An 8,149-nucleotide genomic window follows, 5' to 3' on the forward strand; every position below is an offset into this window, starting at 1 on the left:
ATGAGGATGTTGCTCTATTCCTGCTCCATAGGGGGGTAACACTGACTTATTTCTGCTGTTACAGTTACATTACTTAAGGTGGAACTGACTCTAAATTCAGGAGAGCGCTAACTGCATGAAAATAAACACAGACTGAAAGTGCTACAAAACTAAACAGCTCGAGTTACACATGAGTTTCTGTGGGAATTCAAACAGTGAAAAAAAATTAACAGACAATTTACACTTCAGACACCAACAAACAACTGGTGTTATTCCCTCACACACACCATTCCACCTTAAAATTTGTGGAGCTTAGAGCTGCATCTCCACACAATCACAGACATTCCCTTTAAATAGTCTTCAAAGTCAGAGGTGCCAGGCTGGGTTTGGAAGCTTTTACTACGTACTAACATCACAAACACAGACAGGAAAATGATGTCATGCTGTGAGCATTAAAGTCTCAAATGTAAAACAAGTAAAGGTTTTCCTTCAGCGAAGTTTGACAAAGTTCTCTTTAGTGTGGCAGCCACCCCCGGCGCCTGTGAAGCATTTGGGGTTCAGTGCCTTGCTCAAGGGCCCCTCAGCTGTGGATGTTCCTGCGGGTCCTGGGGATTGAACCAGTAACCTTCTGGTACCAAGTCTCTTCTCTAACCATTAGACCAAGGCTGCCCCCTATTGACTGAAGGGGACCTTTCCATTACCAATAGCTACATTAGCCCTGTAGCTTCACTCTACAACTTCATCAGCGGAACTTCACTTTGTGAAAGTTTATATGTAGTGTTATGTGTTTATATCTAGGCTAATCACAGAAATGTTTTCTTTGCTCAATTACCCAACACAGTGTGGAGGTGTGGGGGGTCGTATACTCAGCTGGGAGCAGGGTGTTTGGGTGGTGTTTGCGAGTGAAGATGGGTTTTATTGGGGGGTCTGAACCCTGAGAAAGTGAGAAACCATTCAAAGCTCAGATATCGTCACAGTCACGAGCACTGACGCAAAACTATAGAAAAACACCACTCGGGGTAGATCTGTGTGTGTGCTGAAGACGTCTGTGGAGGGGGCTGCATGAGGAGGGTCAGTATGGCAAGGTTACAAAAAGTGACAACACACCACACACACAAACAATATTCAACCAAATTACACACTCAGTACAACAGTCACGTTGAATAACACCCAGGTATTGTGTGCTGCTTATGAAACCATTCGTCTCCATTGTCTGCCACTGAAAACAATTGAAAAGTGGGTCAATGGGCTTCAGGCACAAAACAATCCAGCTCCCAGCGCTGCAGTTTACAAACTTCTCGCCTCTCAGAGGGATCAGCAAAATGTGTTCAGCACGAGTTAGATCACTTACCCATTGGTGTGTTCCCTTTTGCTCAATTGGCATACAGCATTTACTCTGTGACATCACAACCATGGACAATGTACTTTCAGTAAATACCTCAGAATATTAACCAAAGAATGATGTTTTTATTTCGAAACCAAAGTATCGACCCACAGTCACAGGACATTTCAAAAACCTTTAAAGTAACTCACATTTAAATAAGTTCCATTACATTTTAATTACGAAATGAATGACTCCGCCTCCTCTCCCTAAATAAATAAATAAATAAATAAATAAATAAATACAATTAATGATTAAAGCTAAAAGCATATAATGTAAGCCATAGTCTATTAGATTTAATTCCCATTTTCTTGAAGCAGAATTAAACTGTGCAGTGCTTCGGGTTTAAAGGAGCAATCCTGAATTTCTGAATAACTAATCATTTGGGGGTTCCTAACCTACATAGTGCAGTTTCCGCGGTGCTGAGCCCAGAGAAGCAAAGACAGAAGCCCTATTCTCCCGACAGCAGCTCAGTGAAGCATGTTGAAGCTGCAATTTTATGGTAAAAAATTACCAACTTTTGTTCCTTTAAGGTGTCCCACTTCTTTAATTTTCCCACAAAAGGGTGCCCACATTTGTCAATATTCACTCAACGCCCCACTGTCCGTCCTCATCAGGTCACACTTTTGTGTTAAAGGGAATTATTCATGTTCTAAATGAAATTAAACGTGTGGTTATTAGCACAAGGCACGTATTTGACCTGTGGGGGTGGGGGTCATTATTATCTTTATTAACGCTTGCTGTGGTCTGAGGTCGGTATTTAGCAGCGCTGCTAAGGCCTTGTTTAACTTGCCACAGTGAGGTAAATGTTTGGGAACTGACCTATTCGCTCTTGTGTTTTTTAAGATAAATTCTCCTCTGTCTCCTCTAGTGCCCCCTGCTGCTCGGGAGGCTGAGGGACGGCAGATGCAGTGGTGGAGAATGAAGATGAAGAATCATCCACAGTCAGCAAATCATAATTAATTTAAAGATTTTATTTCAATATTGAAGTCATATTTTAACAATTATGCTTCTGGCAGAAAGATACTGGACTTTTTAATGTTATTTTTCTATTGTAGCTAAGGTTACTACTGTTATTTTGAAGATGAAATAACAACACGCTGCTGTAGTTACATGAAAGGACCGCCAGGGGGCCCCAGATCTCCTGGGAAAACTTTCTCTATTTCTCTGAGATTCAAACTGTACCGGAAGAGAATGCTACGTGTGTGTTTACTCGTGTGTTTTAATATAACGTCTTTTTATAAAAAGCTTTTTAAAATAACTTACTCAGAAACTTTTCGGTCTCGTAAAATTAGCACAGTTTTGTCTCTCTGTGGTCAGCACTTCTTCATAAGCAGTGGCCTTTGGCGCCCCCAAGTGGAAAAGACCGAGCATCGCAGCTGTACTTTGTCAAACGTTGCTAATTAGAATTAGCTTCTCTGAGGGGTTTGTAAACATAGAGAGCAAGTGATAGCTTTTTAAAAATTAAATAAAGGTGTCTGTAGACAATTAATCTCCGTGTTAGAAGCAGGTAATGTCTCCTTTAAACCTTAAAAGCTGCAGCACCGGCGTCACATTTCTATTCAAGTTTAAGTTAAACCTTAACGGAGCAGAAGTTATGTGGCCTTTTTAAATCACACCTTTCAGTTTAAATGCTGCACTGTGGACAGTGGAAGTTTGTTGAAAAATTAAATCATAACATTTCAAGTCGAAGACGTGTTTTAAAGTTAGAAATATAGATCAAGTCTAAGTCAAATTAATAAAACAAACAAACGCGTGTGTGTGTGTGTGTGTGGCGTTGGGGGTGAGTGTGTTCTGGCCGATTGTTAGCTCTAATTGAGGTCGTGGTCAGAGTGAGTTAAGATGGACACAGAACAGACCACCTGCTGAAACCTGTTGCTGTGTGTGTGTGTGTGTGTGTGTGTGTAAAGTGTACATTAGACTGTTGACAAAGAGTGGCGAGTTTTTCTGCGGGAGCTGAACACGTAGAAATCGTTTATTTCTCTCTGAGAGCGGCCCACTGTCGTTGTGTTTTAAAGCTTTAACGTCGTTCCAAACTCAGCAAAAAAAAACCGCCCTGAAGGAAACGAAGCGCAGTCCCCGTCGCGCGTGCGTAGTGCCCACTGCGGAGAGGACCGTCTCACTCCCGCGAGGACCTCCTCAAGTAAGTGAACCACTTTAAATAACGGTTTCGTCGCGAGTTCGTTTTAAAGTCGACGCTGTTCGAGGCGATGACGGGGTTTAGACCCAGAATCTCGGGTTTATTTTGGAGAAAAATGGAGGGGAAACGGAATTAAATTTGAGAAAGATGTAAGGGTTTATTTTAAAATGTGAAAATTGTAAAATGCTGTGTTTATATTATATTTTAACGACTTATTTATGGGGGAAATTAGAATTTAGGCTCATGCCCAGGTCCTCTGACGAATACGGGAGTTAAAAATGAACCGGGCATTTTTTGTGAGTGAGATACATTTATTATTTGAACGAAATCCAGAGTTAAAGAGGTGCTCATTTAATTTGACCTGGAATAAGAAAAGCCTTTAAGGAGTTTCCACGTAGTCTTTGGGTGGTGGAGCAGTGCAAACAAACTTTTTTCCCCTGAGCAACACTTTAACAGTTTAATTCTGATGCAGTCAGATTGATTTAGGTCAATATTATTAGCTTCATTTCTTTAGTAATTGGCCAGAGAGTGGACACAGGGTTTAAAAACACCAGAAGCGCCGGGTTTGATCAACTCCTATAAGCATTACACAAGCTACACCACCACCACACTGTCACTGCAGCACTGAGGAGGACCCACTGCCACGTCACACCTGCTCTGGGGGGGTCCTGAGGAGATCCGTAACATTGGAAGAACAGGCAGAAAGCAGAAAAACACATACTCTATAACTGTAAAACCATGACGAGCTGCTGTATGGTCAGTGGAACGGAGAGAATGCACAGAGAATGTAGAAAAAATGAGGTGGTCTGTGATATTATGGTTTGTTGGTCGTATTGGTCGAAACTTAGAGACATATTGTGATGTAAATATTGGCCGTATTCTCCAGCTCTACTTCAAATTTTGGTACAAACTGTGTGTCACACTCCTCTCGAGAAATTGAATTCTTTATTATTTTGTTGGGTTTCCTCCGGGTGACCGTCTGTGAGGAGTGTGGTGTGTTCTCCCTGTGTCTGCGTGGGTTTCCTCCGGGTGACTGTCTGTGAGGAGTGTGGTGTGTTCTCCCTGTGTCTGCGTGGGTTTCCTCCGGGTGACTGTCTGTGAGGAGTGTGGTGTGTTCTCCCTGTGTCTGCGTGGGTTTCCTCCGGGTGACTGTCTGTGAGGAGTGTGGTGTGTTCTCTCTGTGTCTGCGTGGGTTTCCTCCGGGTGACTGTCTGTGAGGAGTGTGGTGTGTTCTCTCTGTGTCTGTGTGGGTTTCCTCCGCCTATACAGGACTTCTAAAGGAGTGAAGCTTGTGTTTTCTGGGTCATGAACAGGACATAGTGGAAGAGCAGGTCTCACTTGATGCCATCCCAACTGATGTGGCGGCACAATGTCTAATACAGATTCTGGTTGAAGCATTGAACCAATCCTTTTGTCTGGGGATGATAGAAGGAGGTGCACCGGCGCCTAACTTGTAGCAGTCTACGTACTTCTCGCATTAACCCCCGAACAGTGTCCCCTGCTCAGTGAATATTTCCTTTGGGATACCCACACAGCTGATTAGGAGGAGCAAATCCCTCGCAGTGCTCCTGGAGTTCCTCTTCCTGAGTAGCAAGGCCCCAGGGTAGAACATGGTATAATTCATGAGGACCAGGATATACTTATACCTCCCACTGATGTGGAGCGGGATCAGCGAAGCAGGCGGTGGTCTTCTGGGGGTGGTGCATTGACAGATGTGACAGTGTTAGAAAAAATCTCTGACCTCCTTTGCCACTGACAGCTAATGAAATCTATACTTAAAGTTCCTCTGAAAGAAAGCGCCAGGTGAATTACCACATTTATTATTGTTTAGTAGACAAACTTGTCTTGTATCTTGACAATTCTTTGGCTATCACCTGCCTCCAGGTGTTTTTCAGATGTTCATCCTGCCTCTGGTCCTGCCCGACCGCTCTGTCCTCCTGGGTCTGATGATAGAGGTCAGAGGGAGGGGTAGAGGAGGCACTGTTCTGAAGCTCGAACCCACAACCTCAGGGTGCTGCAGCTGTGTGACATTAACACGACCTGTTGCACCACTGTGCTGCCCTCAAACTTATACAAATGATTTACATTCACGAATGTGTGCTATCAAAAATATCTGAGCAAAAAAAAAAAAAAAGAATTGACTAATCACTGTGGTAATGTGAACACAGCCTGTGATCCATCTCTGTAGAGTTTTCAGTTATAGTGTGTGTTATAGTGTGTGAAGTATACTACACTCCTGTGAAGTGTGTGGCCTAAACCCGACTCCGGTGGGATTAGTTTTCCCTGTGGGACGTGGGGTAAAGTGATTATTACTGGAGTATCTCAGTAGATTTAATCCAGTCCAAACAGACCATTTCAGTCATTTTCCCGGAGTGCGCGCTCCCGTTTCCTGAGCTTTTACCTTCTGTAAAATGAACAGCAAAAACAATCTAGGCTGTTGGTAGGTTTCCTGCGCAATAGTAGCCTCCGTTATAAACGTGTCCTACTCTTTAAGTCACCATTACATTGTTTATATCAGTTCCAATGTCTGTGTGAAGGATTAGTAAAGGGTTGGCCGTCTTCTCGCCCGTTATCTGTTGTGAAGCGCTGGAAGATAAGGTCGAGGGCTATTTTTAGGCTGTTCTCAGAACAGGAATGACAGGCTAAAAACTCCAGTAGCTCTGATGTGTCTGGTCCACGCTGTGTGACGTCGGTGTGTGGATCGAGTAGCTGCTCCCATCTGTTATTTTCACTGAGAATTCTGAATCAGTGCGAATCCACCGTAAACATCACAGACGTCTTGTGGAAGACTGACATTACCCCGGTTCCCCACGGAAAACTAATCCCATCTGAACAGAGCTATAGCCTGGCTTTTACTTCAGAAAATGTTATGATAGGACTGTACAGTGGTGTGTGTGTGTGTGTGTGTGTGTGTGTGTGTGTCGGTCAAAGAAAGACAGAGAATGACATTTACACTGTGTGCAGTAAATCTCAGTAAGTGGAGCAGGTGGCAGGTGTTGGGCTGCTCAGATGAGAGTACATTAAAGGCTATTAGCAGAATACAAATTCTACTGACCACACACACACACACACACTTGCTGTTACACTACACAGACACATTATTTTGTGTCTTTAAATGTACAGCAGTGGTGTTAGAGTCCAGTTGTGTTCTCTAAAGGTTCATTACATTCTCTTCTCCAGAAGGAGAGGGGGATCTCTGTAATCTTTCATTATACAACTGTGGAGAATAAAAGAACACAATAAAAGTCCTGGAGATGAAACAGGGCGAATGACATCAACACGACTTTAAAATGTAAAATTATAATAGAGTAAGGTAGAGTTCTGCTCCTAATTAAAGAAACAAACATGTCGGCACTACCACGGTGATGGAGTGTAATGAGTTAAAATTAAATTCCACCTTTATCTTGTAATGGACTAATGGACTAAAATAATATAAAATAAAAGGTTTTTAAGCCTCATCTAAATTAAATTTGTATCTAATTCAAGAAAATTCATTTTTTCAAATAATTTTTCATTTTTGTTTTGTTTCTTCAAAATAACAATTTAAGTAATTTAAAGCGTTTTAATGAGAATTTGATTGATTCAGAATTTAAAGTGACGAAAAAAAACCAAGTGTGGAGTGACTCTAAAGGCATCCTGTAGAAACAGTGTCGTGTTTTTTTTCTTTGAACCACTTGCCTTACTCCTGTGCTAATGCACTGTGAAATAAAGCCTGATTTTAATTGATATGTTACATAATTAAAAACACCATTTCGCCTTCTGCTTCCAATCTAAAAACCTTCTGTTTCCAGGTAAATAGCTTCTCTACCTCACCCCATCTCCTTTTTCTACAGACAGATAGATAGGTAGACAGACAGACAGATAGATAGACAGACAGACAGATAGGTAGACAGACAGACAGATAAGTAGATAGATGGGTAGATAGACAGACAGACAGATAAGTAGATAGACAGACAGATAGGTAGACAGACAGACAGATAAGTAGATAGATAGATGGGTAGATAGACAGACAGACAGATAGGTAGACAGACAGACAGATAAGTAGATAGATGGGTAGATAGACAGACAGATAGGTAGACAGACAGACAGATAAGTAGATAGATGGGTAGATAGACAGACAGATGGGTAGATAGACAGAGAGATAGATAGATAGACAGAGATAGATAGATAGATAGATAGATAGATAGATAGATAGATAGACACAGATAGATAGATAGATAGATAGACACAGATAGACAGATAGATAAACACAGATAGATAGATAGATAGACACAGATAGATAGATAGATAGATAGATAGATAGATAGACACAGATAGATAGATAGATAGATAGACACAGATAGACAGATAGGTAGATAGACAGAGATAGATAGATAGACACAGATAGACAGAGATAGATAGATAGACACAGATAGACAGAGATAGATAGATAGACACAGATAGACATAGATAGATAGATAGACAGATAGATAGATAGACACAGATAGATAGATAGATAGATAGACACAGATAGACAGAGATTAATAGATAGACAGAGATAGATAGATAGACACAGATAGACAGAGATAGATAGACACAGATAGACAGAGATAGATAGATAGATAGATAGACACAGATAGACAGAGATAGATAGATAGACACAGATAGAC

Source organism: Hoplias malabaricus, chromosome X1, assembly GCF_029633855.1.
Source record: "Hoplias malabaricus isolate fHopMal1 chromosome X1, fHopMal1.hap1, whole genome shotgun sequence".
In the NCBI taxonomy this organism is placed as follows: Eukaryota; Metazoa; Chordata; class Actinopteri; order Characiformes; family Erythrinidae; genus Hoplias; species Hoplias malabaricus.